A 14130-nucleotide genomic window follows, 5' to 3' on the forward strand; every position below is an offset into this window, starting at 1 on the left:
AAAACTGCTCATCTCTACCACAGGGCCTTTGTGTATGCTGCTGCTTCTATCTAGAAGGCCCATCTTCTAACTAGGCTGGCTTTCATTTATTTAATATTTATCAATTTAAATGTCAATTCCCTAGAGAGGCCCTTCTTGACTATAGTCATTCCTTCATCCCTCTTAGTACATTTGAAATGATTTCATTTATTTATATTCTTGTTTCTTATCTATTGTTTGTTCTCCATTATATTCCAGTATCTGGGACATTCAAATATTTGTTGAATAAACAAATGTACTGTTTATATGTGACCTTTGGCTTGGCCTAAACACAGATTGTTTATTAACCATCAGTGTGTAAGTAGTCAGTTTATTAACTCTAGTCAAACGTATGTTGGGTACATTCAGTCATTTAGTCAGTGCTTCTCCAAAACACAGGCTCTGTCTTTCCTTTGAATCTTCTTATCCATTTGTATTCATCTGGTTTTCAGTCCCATTTCACAGATTCTCTCTGCTGAGGTTCAGTGCGCGATGTAGTGGTCAGGGCCCAGTCACTGGATGCTGCTATTACTTGCCACTGTTAGTGAGACTGAACAGCTGGGGACGCCCAGCTGAAAACCACATGGCCTGCGTGGGGCAGGCCGAGATCACAAGACGTTGAGCACAGGCCTGCTGCCATCATGGCACTGGAGTAAGAGGGCAGAGCAAAGCAAGCAGTCTGCTCCCCTGCAGAGGGCCAGAGATGAGGCGGTGGTATCAAAACTACATTTAGCACTAGGAGGGGCCAGGTGATAATAATAGGTGGGGCTCACTGTGTGCAGGCACTGTCCCTGGTGCCTTATACAAAGTAACTCACTCAATCCTGCACTTGTGAGGTGGGCAGTGTTATTAATTATTTTACAAATGAGGCAACTGAGGCCCAGGAGTTTAATAACTTGTTCAAGGCCACAAAGTAGGGGTTAGAGCCAGGAGTCAGACTCAGGCAGTCTGGCCCCAGCATCCACGCTCCAACTACTTGTCTATACCGGATCCCAGATGAGTGTCTTCAGAAGGCTATTGCACAGATAGAGCAGGGTCAGATAAAAGCTGGAACTGTCTGGAAGATTGCTAGTTTAAGTTAGTGGAAGCAAATGAACAGGAAAGATGCCTGGTCCTAGATTATCAGAGCAAATTAAAAGCATCCACAATGGGCAGGCTCTCTCAATAGTACAGCAGATCGGGATGAGTTTAGGCAGTCTTTTGGCCCTAGACTATAACCCTTTGTCCAACAAAGAATACCCTAAGACTGGATTAGACATGCTCTATTTTACCATTAAAAAAATACCAAACAATACATAAAATCTATAATGCAGTAGAATTAATTCATAGACTTTTAAAGTTGTATAGCTTTTATGTAAGAGTAACTTTTAAGAGACCACATTTAAAAAATACATTAACTCTCAGTAAATGTTGTTTTCAATTAAATATTGCATGTACTTTTCAGGCGATAAAAGTAGACTAAAATGCAGTAGAATAAACTAAGAAATAATGGGCACAGCTGATACCATTATGATGCTGAAGTCATGCAGAAGACCAAGTGCCCTGTCAAATGCCCGGGATATTGGCTGGGGAATTCACTGGACCCCACACACAAAAGATTGGGCAGTGAGCATTGATCTCAGGAGCTGAGACACTAAACAGCCGGATAGAACTTAGCTTCTGAAAGTGTAAGAAATGGAGGCCCAACCCAGCCACTGTAAAGGAGACAGGGCTAGAGCTCTAGGTTCTGTGTCGAAGTTAACTTTGAGTTACTGTACCATCTGCTTACTCTTTAGATCAGAGTGAGCAGAAGATCATACCAGGCAATTCCTCAAGGACCCTGTGGATTTGAGAAAGTTCTGATATCCCCTTCTTGGGGTAGAGCCTTCTTTGAGCTGTTGTGGAGGTTTTGACTGAGCTAACTTTTTTTCCCTTTCAAGATGTGTCAAGAATGCAATGATGGTGGTGGTCACACAGCAAATTCTTTCCTAGGCCTCTATAAAAAATGGCAGATTTCTTCTTATTCCCACAGAATTGAGGAGCACTATCTTCGTAATTATTATATGCATTTCCCCAAGTAATTCATTTTTCTCTGTGTATATTAGGAGCTAAATTCTTAGCTTGATAGAAGTGATAGGATAAGAGAAGTCATTGTCTCTTGAATGTTGACTTCTCAGTAACCCCCACACAGACAATAGGAAAATAAATTTTGAGTTGTTATTTAGGCTAAGAAGATTTACCTATAGGTCAGTTGGTTAAATTGGTCATTATTGAAAGACATACACATTTGTAAATGTGAGAAGTGTCCATCATTTTTCATGGATTTGAATTTACATGGGCCATGGGCCTATTGTTTTATTCCAACTCAGTGTTCCTGGGTATTTCTTAAGGACAGACTGCAAATTAAAAGCAGTTCACCTTGTCCCATTCCTGGGTCTAATATGACTTGAAAAACCCTTTCTCAGCATATTTGCTAAGTCAGTAGCCTCAACCAGAAGGCCTGGTTGAGTCGTTGGTGCAAACACAGAAAGCTGAGCTGTCCACAGAGGGCAGAAGGGTGTAAGTATAAGCAATTCTCTTAGCAGACCCTCCACTTCCTTTCATTGTTATAAGTTCTTCCATAACTGTTTACTCTCAGGGAGAAAAGAGACTCCTAATTCTCTTTAAGCAGTGACGGTGACCCCATAGCCATGTACTCCCGGAGGAGCCAGGATAGAATACTGTTAATTATTAATTGAAGGGATACTCGGGGGAGCCACCTCTTTGGCCAGCTTCCCTGAAGCCATTGTGCCCTGAGGTATCTTCCTAGAATGGGATTTTCCCAAGTGTGTGAAAACACCATTTAATTATTATTTAATTAGAATGCCTTCCTCAAGCCATTTGGGACCAGGTATACTATTTTTTTAAATCATAATTGGTCCTAAAGAGGAATGCTTTTATTGTGATCTTATTTGTACTTTTACTTTATTCACAGTTATATTTCTTCCTTAAAGTCAACTGCTTGCATTTCCTTTCAGCTCTCATAGACTTGAACTTTATATAGAGAGACTTTTTTAGCTCTTAAAATACTCATAGGTTGTTATTTTCATGCTCAAGAGGCATGCACCTTAGTTTCACAACTATCTGGGTTTTTGTTTTGTTTTTTAATATGTCTTTATTGATTTCAGAGAGGGAGAGAGAGATGGAAACAGCAATGATGAGAGAGTCACTGATCGGCTGCCTCCTGCCCAGCCCCGGCTGGGGATCGAGCCCACAACCCGGGCATGTGCCCTGACCGGGAATCGACGATCTGGGATTTAATATTGGTGCCGACCTGGGGTTATAGAGACGGATAACTTATGGTCCCTTCTTTAAGGACATGGCGTTCACAGTCTATCTTGTTCCTTCTTTCACTTGTTCATTTGCACATTTCCTATTTACAGTTTAAGGTTTTCCTTAAACAGTGAGAATGATTCTGCACTGACAAGAAGTAACTCAATTGAAAACTTAAAGATTTTCAATTCCATCTGTTTTGAAATTAAAAGAAACATGCTTGTATTTTGCGAGGGTGAATAAAAATCACTGATTTAAGAATGCTGTTTTATAATAGAGCACATACCATTTCCAGGGTAATACATAATCAATGTGCAAATTAGTGTAAGCAGGACGGAATTTAATAGGTTCATTGTATGGCCAAAGTGAATTTAAAACATCCTTTCGATTGTTGTGTGTATAATTTCAGGCGGAGCTTGGGAAACCATTATTTGAAAATTACTGTTATTTGAAGTGTAGAAGTTTATTGTATCCACCCCAGTTTCTCATGTATTAGAAGTATTGATAGATACGGTCAGAATCCATAGGATTTTGTGGAAAAGGGTGATTACTTTAAATACAGTATGTTGAGATATTTGATATTTATAACCAACTTCTCTCCACATGCCTATAATTACTCCTGTTGGTTATATGCATCCAGTACTCCCGTTATCACCAGGAAGGATGTCACAGCCATGGCATTAAATGAAGCAGAGTGAACGTATAACTTGGTTCCCCAGATGTCTGGAAGAGAATCCAGGAGAGATTCAGAAAAGCAGCTGCTTCAAAAACTAAAATTAGACATTGACAAGCCAGAAGACACTGTCCTTTGCCTTTGCCCAGCATTTTCTTCCAAGCCTGTAGGTTTCTGAGATGTGGGTTGTAACAAGTTTGTGAAATTTTTCCAAGGTTGCACTGTGAATGGCCATTGGCATTTATTAAGCTCACTATTGACTTAGCTTCATCCACGCACCTTGGTTGGGATGGTTTGGTGGCTGGCGACTGTGGAACTTGCTCTTTTCCCTTTGGCTGACTCTTGTTTACTTGAAGTCACCACCATACGAACTGGAGAAATGTTATTTGCATCCTGGGAAAGATGCAGTTTTCATTCTTTTACCAAATGCATCAGTGGAGGGATGGCACAGTGCTCAAGTATAATCAGGAAGAGAATTGAAGTTAATTAGACTGTTGGTGCTCATCAGATCCTTTGATAATTGCTTAATATGGCCCTCACCCCTTCTCATCACAGGGCCTGTGTTCCCTGGCAGTGAGAAGCATTCATAGTGCTGCAAATGGTGGGCTTCTCTGGGCAGGCTTCAGGTTGAGTTCCAGAACTGAACTCAACCAGCTTTGTGACTTTGAGGAGTCATTCAACATTTCTAAGCCTTCTGTCTTTCATCCCCAAGATGGTGGTGATAATATCTGCTTCTTGGTTTTGCAGTGAGGATTGAAGGCATTAATGTGAAAAATGTATATGCCTTTTTAGCAAAATGCTTGATACATGATCAATCAAGTGAAAGTTATTAGCCGTTATTTCTGTCATCTGATTTACTTGCTTGACCAAATCGATTAGTCTGTTGTTGCCTAGTAACTCTTTTGTTCAGAGAAACAGTGTACTTATTTATGTGTCTGTGTACACATGTCTTTCTGTATGTCTTCCTTACTAGAACTTTCCTTGAGTAGAGGAGCCCTTTGTGTTTGTTTTCAGTGGAGTCTGTGGCACATGAGTGTCTAGCACATAGTAAGTGCTCAATATAAATATATGTTGTGACTGTGATTACAAAGTACTTGTTGAAAAATATACTAAAATCATGAACATACAAAAAAATGTTTCAAAGTATATAGTCTTTCCCAGTGTGTTTATCTTAACTAACTAGATCCATCCATTATCTGTCCACATTTTATGTGTGGTTATATAACGCTAAACCACTGTGAAAACTTCGATTTTCTTATGTAGGGGAACTATTTCTTAATTGTTACACTTTGGGTTTGTTTTGCCAACTCTTGTTTCATAGTAGTGCAGATAGTATCTATAAGCTAAAATCAATGAAAGTTTTATGAATTCCCAACTGATGGAGTCTAAACTAATGATGCTTTGTTATATAATTTGATGAAACTTCTATTTTGCTGAAAAGTATGACCATAAACAACTATATATAGGATTTTTAAAACATCTAAATATACATAAAAATTCAGAATAACTATCCTAAGAGAAAATACATTTTTATAGGTTTACTTTCTCTTGAAATCTTGTTTTTACAGATTTACTCCCTTGTGCATTCATTGACAATATGGACAGATGCACTTAGAAGGGGGCCACACACATTTAAGAGAATTGTTACATTTATTAAAATGACAACAGTTGTATTCTCTGGCCTTAGAAAAGACAGTTATTTTCTCGGGGAAAAGACAACAGCAGCAATGTCACCGTAGAAAGACACATTTTAACCCTAAATAGCTGCTAAAATGGTCCGCATGCTAAATGGCCCTTTAGAGTTTGAAATATTTTCCCTGTAGCTCCCAGTCCTTCAGTCCAATTTATTGCCATGTACCTAGCACCTCCTTTGCAGGGCTGATGCTTTCGAAAGAAACAGTAAAAGTGAAGGCAATTTTAGGGCACAAGAAGTTCCTCTAAGCCAGTCTTCATTTTAGATTGATTGTTGTGTGTTTTCTAGGTGGTAGTCTGACTGCATTTTGAGTTGACTGCTTCTGACTGTCCTGGGAGCACAGAACTCTGAGCAGCAGGAAAGCAGTTGGGGACAGAGTGACGACATTTGTGCGTACCTACCTTCGACAATAAGTTGCTGAGCACCTTCTAGCTCATAGCTCTGTGCTGGTGCTAGAGCAGCTCAGAAATAAGTTAAATAAAAGGTCTTCCACATCGAGTCTCCAACTTAGAGAACAATGGTGCCAATTCCCAAGGGGTAGGTGCAGGTGGATGATAGCAAATATGCAACAAAATGCCATTTTCTTCCATTTTAAAAACACCATTTGGAAAGAGGAGACACTCAAAACAAATTTATGATGATTATTTTCTGATACAAAAGTTAGGACACAGACCCTGATTTTTTTTCTGATTTCTTAATTGACTCATGAAAATCGTTGGATTTGGATGTGCATTTTAACTGTTTACTCTGCTAGAAAATAATAAATAAAACAAAATCTGGACTGTTTCAAAAAATATAGCACTTGCATGGCTAGGAGAATAGCACTCATGGTTTTTTCTGTCAAAGCCGTCTTGAAAACGGTTCAGTATTGCCAGCCTTCATTTTAATTTTAAGTAGATTAATTAGATTTAATTAATTAGATTTAATTTTGATAAACAAGAGAGCACATTGCTCTGTTTTTTTTCCCCCTTTGAAATGTCAGATTTTTTTTCTCTTCACAAAGAAACATAACCTGTTTTGATGTGGACCACTGCCCACCACACTTCTCAGGTGGCTCTCTGACAGCTCAGAGCCCCTCCGTCACTCAGGGCCCAGGCGACACCTACCCAGTGCTTTCCCCTGGCCCTCAGTGCAACCCTCCTGGGGGTGGCTGGGAAGAGAATGTCTGGGTGAAATTTATATTCCTTCCAGTGGGTATTTGTAACCAAAAGGAAACTGTATTAAGCAGATATCCAGCTGAAGAGCCTTTATAATATATTCCAAGATATTAGTAATAGAAACAGTCCATATTGTGTACATCCCCCACAGCTGTTTTTGTATCTGTTTGTCTTTCTACATTCCCTTCTACTCCCCCCACCACGTTCTTTTGGAGCCTGGTGAAAGTACATTTCAGATTTCTTATTGAAATGACCTACCAACGACTAGATCTGACTTAGCTTGAGGACCTCCTTAAAGTTTTCATCCAAAGTTTAATGTTCCAACAAATGTTTTTCAAATGGCACAACAGAATTGACATTAGGCTTCATTTAAATACAAATCTATCTTGCCCAGAGTGATTGAAAAGACCTATACTATGATTTCCTCTCAGGGCACTATCTACATAACTGATTTATTGGTTGACTCATTCAATAAATTGCTTACTGTGCCAGACACTGTGCTAGGCATGTGGAGCACATCACTCACACAACAAAGATCCCTGCCTGTGGAGCTGACGTTCTGATGGGGAGAGACATCTTTTACCATAAACATAACATATGAACAAGTTAATTTGAATGATATAAGGTGATCGAATATTTTGAAGACAAGTACAACAGGCTGAAGGAGAATCATGAGTATGGGCTGGAGATGGGGACAGGTCGCAGGATTAAATGAGATGGACTTGGGTGAGTCTCATTGAGAAGCTGAGATTTGAACAGACTGGTAGGAGGTGAGGAAGTGGCCACGAAGCTATTTGGGGGAAGGGCACCCCAGGAAGCTAGACCACGTCTGGGGGTTTCAGGGACTGAAAGGAGGCTGCATGGCTGGAGCAGAGGGTGTGATGGTGTGAAGCGGGAGAGGTACCAGGTGGCCAGGCCACGTGGGCTCTGCTGGACGTTTTAAGGACTTTATTTCTTACCTGGTGCAAAACATTGAGCTCCTGCAGGGCTGTGCATGGGGAAGGAAGTTCAGACAGCGTTTGGAAAGAAAACCCTGGCGGCTGTGGGTTTGAAATAGACTGAATGAAAATAGACTTGGAGTGGAGGCAAGAATAGAAGCAGAGATGCTGTTAGGAGACTACTGTGAGGCTGGATTCGTGGGATGTTCTGGAGGTAGGGCCAGAATTTCCCAATGGATGGGAAGTGGGGGGTGTGAGGAAGCACAGCCAAACATAGGCTAAGGTTCTTGTCACAAGGAAAGACTACCAGTCCAGGAGTCTAAGTCTCGGGCTAAGTGTAAACAGCCAAAAAGCGCACAAAGTTTTAAAAACTTAAGCAGCAGAGGATGGTGACGAGACAGACATCCCTGTTTCCAGCTGCTCACTTGCCCCGTCTTGCCTGGATTCCAGGAGCCGAGTTTCCCAGCCAGCACCCGTGCACTCACCTTTCCTTCCGCCCGTAGTTGGCTTATTTTCAGATCTGAGCCCTCAGAGACCTCTTCCCAGGCCATGCTCCCTGATGTCGCTGTACCTCCCCAAATCTCTCAGGCTAGTTCTGTTTTGTTCTTTGTTGCACGTATCACCTTCACAAAAGATCCTGTTTGCCTTCCATTGTCCGCCTTCCCCACTGGAATGTGACCGCCACCAAGGCGTGACCTCACTTGCTGTTGCATCCCCCGGATCTAGAACAGTGTCTGGCACACAGCAGGTAATCACGACTGAGTGAGGAAGTCTTGGTATCAGAGTAAATCGAGTGTGTGTAAAATAAACGACATGAAAATAAACAGCGTAAGTAAGTAAAGAGAAATCCTGAGTCACTCAATATATGATGTATTGGCAAATGAGTTGAGAAGAGACTGAAAGAAATCCATGGAATAGAAAGAATTGAAAATGTGGAATTATTGGACTTCAGAGTTAAGGGGACCAGCCCGACAGCATACACAGGTAGAAATCTTGGCAGAATCTCATTGATCTTACTCTGAACACCTCCATTAACATGAAGTACATTGTCACATTTTTCAGCCTTTGGATATTCTAATGATTAGGAAGCTGTTTCCCATACCATGCACAGAGGAATTAGAGGTGTTGGACTGAGTGTTTGGCCAGGGCGGGTGTGGGCAGAGACCCAGAGCTAAGAAGTTGAGGCCAGTGAGTAGCCATGAGCAGGTTTCTACGTGGCAGGAACGGCACAGAAAATAAACTGCCTCATATTCCTTTCAGGTGGGCACGGAGGAAGGGTCTGAGGACAGGAGCATCACTTCACAGATAATAGGCTGCGGCCGAGCCCGATTCATTCTCTGTCAGTAACGCAGTCTGAGCGAAGTGTCCAGGCAGGTCTGAAAATGCTGATCCCAGCAAGATTTTTAAGAAATAAGTATCAAATTATAGTGAGAAATGTAATCAATCACTTATACTCTGGAGCTGATACAATTTGAAGTAGGAGGCTCATCTTTGCTTGCCTGAGGAAGAGAAACACTTTTAGTTGGAACAGTAATAATTTTTGAAATGTAATTCTGAAGTAATTTCCTTAGGAATGTGTGCAAGCCTGTGGCTGGTGGGATGAATTTGGGGCTAATACAATCAGTGTCTTTAGAGGTTGGGGTTTATTGAAGAGACTGCCTCCGGATTTGAAGTCAGTGCCACTAGACTCTCTCTGGCTGAGGGGGGACTAACTCTTAGCCCCAGAAAATCTTACACCTGTAAAGCCCTGGCTGCTAGAGCCTCCAGATGACTGTTCTCTTTACACTCTCCCGAGTGCTGTCGTTTATCTTGGAATGGACCAGCACCAGATTTTATTTTCTGCCCTGAAATTTTGACATCACTTCATCTAATCAAAACCACTCAGAAGTTTGACGAACATTAGACAGCTGCAACTACCAACAATAAACCGTTTATGTACACCAATCAGACACCTTCATGGACGACTTTAAGGGTGGGTGTTTGCTGACTGAGAGAAACAGTGCTCCAGCAGCCAAGGCGAAATAGGAGGGCCTAGTATTTTCATCAGAGCATTTTCAAACTAGCAGAGAAAAACGTAGAGCTGCTTTATGTGATCGAGTAAACTGAAGTGAAATCAAGTCCAGGATATTTGCCTAAGGAAAATATCAAGCTGTCGTAAAGGTAAATATCCATCTGGGAAAATCTAAAAACAGGGAAAAAGGGAGACCTTAGAATTTAACGATCTATGTAAGAAGCTTGACATATTAATGATTAGGAGATCCAAGATGGGAATCACTGTGATGTCTCAGCAGTGAAACAAGATCTCTTGAATGTATTTGACTGATGCCAAGTGTTTAGCTAAGTTCACTGCCTTCTGGGCTTTTATTCTCCCATTTGCCAAACGAGTCGAGGGAGCGAGGACAGGTTGGCTTAGGAAATCTCTAAGGTGCACTCCAGTTCTAAAACTGGAAACATCGAGAATATGTGAATTTAGTGGAATCCTTATGACTGTTCCTTACATTTGTTTTATTGCAAGAGGTCCTGTGGACGTTTACATTTAGGTTGAAAGAAAAGTGAGACACTTGGAGAGAAATGGTTTGTGCTCTGAAAAAATGAAGGAGATTTACCCAAAGAGCATCTTGAGAATGTGGTTGGGTTTTCACATTGGTATTGTTTGCTTCACCTTGCTTTTCTAATGTGTAGATGTCCGTAGGTTCCCACCAGGGACAAGAGAAATAAAATAACTTTTGGGGGGAGATGAAAATCATCGCCTGCACAACAGTGTCTTGACGTTGGTTTTTCAGGTCCCGACTGTGGGAGCACCCTGGCCTTTCCTCCTTTCGCTCCCCAGTATTTCCCTTTCTCTTCCTTCTTGAGATTCCTCTCCCTGTTTACAACAGGATTAGTCCTCACTTCCAGCCCTTGTCCTTCCTGCGGCTCCACTCTCATCTCTCTGACCATCCAACTGCTGCTTATCCGTGAAGCTCAGGTTCCTCCTTTCAAAGAAATACCGCCGCTGTCGCTCTCCTTCTGTGCTGCTGTTTCATGTGATTTAGCACTGAACTTCACATCACCTTACCGTTTTATTTTTTGCCTTCTTTCCTTGCAACTGGTAATATCCTTCCTGAAGACAGGGTCATTCTTTAATACACAGGACATCTCTGTAGAGTGTAGCTTAGTATTTGGCTGTTTTTCAGGGGGAGCCTTGACGCTCAGTCTCTAGAGCTCTGAAAGCCAAAATGGCATTCTGGAATCTCAGTTTTAACAGCTGTCAGCCACTGGTGTAAACCTTACAGATCAATTCCAGTGATGGGATATTCTAACTCAGTTGTGTGTGTGTGTGAGCGCACGTGTCTCATGTGGTAAGTAGAAAGAATGGCAGTGTTTGTCAGACACTTCTCTTAGGTCAGTCCACGTTCCCCGGGTGCAATGGAAGGCCAATTGTTTTATAGTTGGCACCACTCTGGAAGCCCCTTGAGTAGGGAAGGAAATGGAAGCAGCAGCATGGGGAAAGGGCTGTAGCAGACATGGCCAAACATGCTCCTCTGGGACAGAAGGGGCCCCTTTTCTTTCTTACAAGATTTTATTCAGTTATTTTTAAATAATGATCACTTAGGACTGGGATGTGGATTATGATATATTTTGAAGGTATGGAGCTCCTTACACTTTATCCCATTATGTTTTATTTACAAATGTTTACATATTTTCTGTCCCATTGCTGGTTATGTACCAGTAGTTAGGCTTAGTTAGCCTATGGTGCAATAACAAATAAACCTTGAAACCCTAAGGGATTAACAAAATAAATATTTGTTTTTCTCTCACTTCACAAAGGATTGGGGTGGTTTCCTCAGTGGCTCTTCATAAAGGGATTTAGGGACAAAAGTAATGACCTTACAGTATATTTAGAAAAATCTTTGCCTACTCCACTCCCATTAATGGATTATATGATCAGTTTCTTGAATAAAACAACTAAGAGCATGAGTTCTCTTACTTACGCATGCACATCAGCTATTCTTCCTGTTCCCTCCCACCTCCAGAAGTTCCTCATTTGCTCCATCCCTTCATTATTAAGTAATAATTGCAACAGAGACAGGACTGAGCCTCAATCTACAGGGCCCTGGGGAACACAGCTTATGGGTTTATAGTCCTAAAGTGGAATTTGTGCTCTGAGAAACCTAAGACTTGCAATAGCTGGTCATCTTTTCATCCCAACTCCAGAGCAGTGCCTGACAAAAACCAGTGCCACAGTAAATATGTGTTGAATGAATAAACTCATAGCTCTCCTTAGCTTTGCCTTCACCATAAAGCTAATTTTTTTCATTATTTTACCTGTCTAAAATATTCCCTTGCTTTTCCTATATTTGTCTGTATTTGCAGTGAATGCTTTGAAACAAAGCTTTGAACTTCATCTACTGTAATTTGACATCAGAAATTGGAGAATGCTTTCCAAATTCAGTAATCCCTCCCCCTTTTTTGTACTGACATAACTTTTGAAATATAAGTAGAAACTTTGTGAAAGCATCACATCAAATATGTAAACTGCAAAGATTTTTAAAAGGAGAAAGTGACTGAGATCAAGTTACTGAATTAAAGTCCATTTAGTGGCATTTTTTAAGTCGCCTGAATCACTCTGTATAGTCATTTCAGCTGCTTTAGGGATACAGCCTCAGGGATAGTGTAGTATAGGGACAAGAAAGATAAGATGTAAATTTCAGACGAGATCGGATTCGTTCAGGGTGGTATGGCCATAGACAAGATGTAAATTTCAAACAAAGGAGAAAAGAAATGGGTTTGTACATCATTTAAATAGAATATTTCTGAACTTTCCCCTTGATTGGCCCTGCTCAAGTGGCTGTTTTTCTAAGTAGAAAGTGGGGCTTGCAAAACTGTAAATTGGGCAATCTGCATTCACATTTTGATGATCCACAAATTATTCATTTGCTAGGATAAAGCAGATTTATGAAACCAATAATTTTGTTATTCATTTATGCCTTATACTTTTTTTTTCCCATTTGGAAGAACCTGTAAAGCAAACTCTTAACATTTCATTGAGCTAAAAAATGAGAGCCTATTTCCAGCAAATGTCTTCAGTTTCCTTCATCTTGTGTTTCTTTGTTGTATGAGGCCCACTCAAGGCTGTGTTCTCCACTGGTGCGAGATCAGTGGGCGGTTACACTAATGTCACTGATAAGGACTTTCTGCCAATGTTCGTGAGAACGGGCCGCTATAAACTGGTCAGGGATGAGCTTAGGTGATACATTTGTGAACTAAAGGACTGGCGGTCCTTATGTATTTTAAGAAAATAAAATGTTGACTTGGAGGTCACAAATACAGAATTGCGGTCATATATAATCAACTTCCATATAAAAATTATAGAGTTTCCGTGATAAATTTCAGATCAGGTATGAATTTGCATCACTATTCATCCTAAGTTCAGCTTGCCTGAAGAGGGCTGCTGCTTTAAAGCCTACTCTGGAAATGGCTCTGCGCTCTATTAGGTACATTTCACTAGGCCGGAAAGGTTTGTTCTTGGGTAATGAACGGCAGCTATGTGGCTATATGATGTGCTTGAATATTTTCTCTTTAATAAAAAATAATTACAGTCAGATTGTTCCTCAAAATGAAACCCCTTCCCAGGTGTAAAGCTGTGAACCTTCAAGTTTCACTAGGACACTGTAACTAAGCATGATGCTGACGGTGAGCTCAGCCCACACCTGAGCCTGTGAAGAAATTAGAACAAGAACCAATTTCAAGTTTGCCCCTGATTAACCTGGAGATATGGCGGAAACTTGGGTCTCTGTCACACACAGCCAAAATGAAAGTCAAAATTCAGCGTACTTCATGTTATTTAGCTCTTTCATAGCCATTCTCTGAATTACAGTCTTAATATCTATAGATTTGTGACAAGAAGAAAATGTTGGTCTTAACACTTGAAATATTTATTGGGAAAATGAAGGGAGCTGGAAACTTGAAATGCTTTTTCTATTTTTAATATGACCTTGTAATTTATTTGATTATAATGAACATTACAAAAGAGTGTTATGTGTGGGACAGCTCCCTGAAAGCTCAGACTGCACAAAATAAGTAGAAAAGAGAAAACAAGCGTCTTCAAGATGCCTAATGTTCTGAGGGCTACGTGGTACACAAAAGCCTACAGTCTCACCACTTATACATTTATTGAATTCTCCTCAACATTGTACGATTGTTCAAACTGCTTGTTGTTTCGATAGCGTCTGCTATTGTTTTTCTGGGGAGAAATATGGTGGGATTTTTCTTTCCCTTTTTAAATAACAGATTTAGTGGTCACTACCTGATTTGGATACCTCAAGCCAGAAATATCCTGACAGTGCACCGAAGCAGACCTGTGTGTATAATGTGAGT

At 40.7% G+C, this 14130-nt stretch overlaps 1 protein-coding gene across 6 annotated transcripts in view; it reads left to right on the forward strand.

Annotated features, from left to right (window-relative positions):
- CCDC85A (coiled-coil domain containing 85A) overlaps positions 1–14130 on the forward strand; it is a 147420-nt gene that overhangs the window by 95624 nt on the left and 37666 nt on the right. The gene's annotated exons all lie outside the window — the stretch shown is intronic.

The sequence above is a fragment of the Miniopterus natalensis genome, chromosome 13, assembly GCF_054644295.1.
Source record: "Miniopterus natalensis isolate mMinNat1 chromosome 13, mMinNat1.hap1, whole genome shotgun sequence".
In the NCBI taxonomy this organism is placed as follows: domain Eukaryota; kingdom Metazoa; phylum Chordata; class Mammalia; order Chiroptera; family Miniopteridae; genus Miniopterus; species Miniopterus natalensis.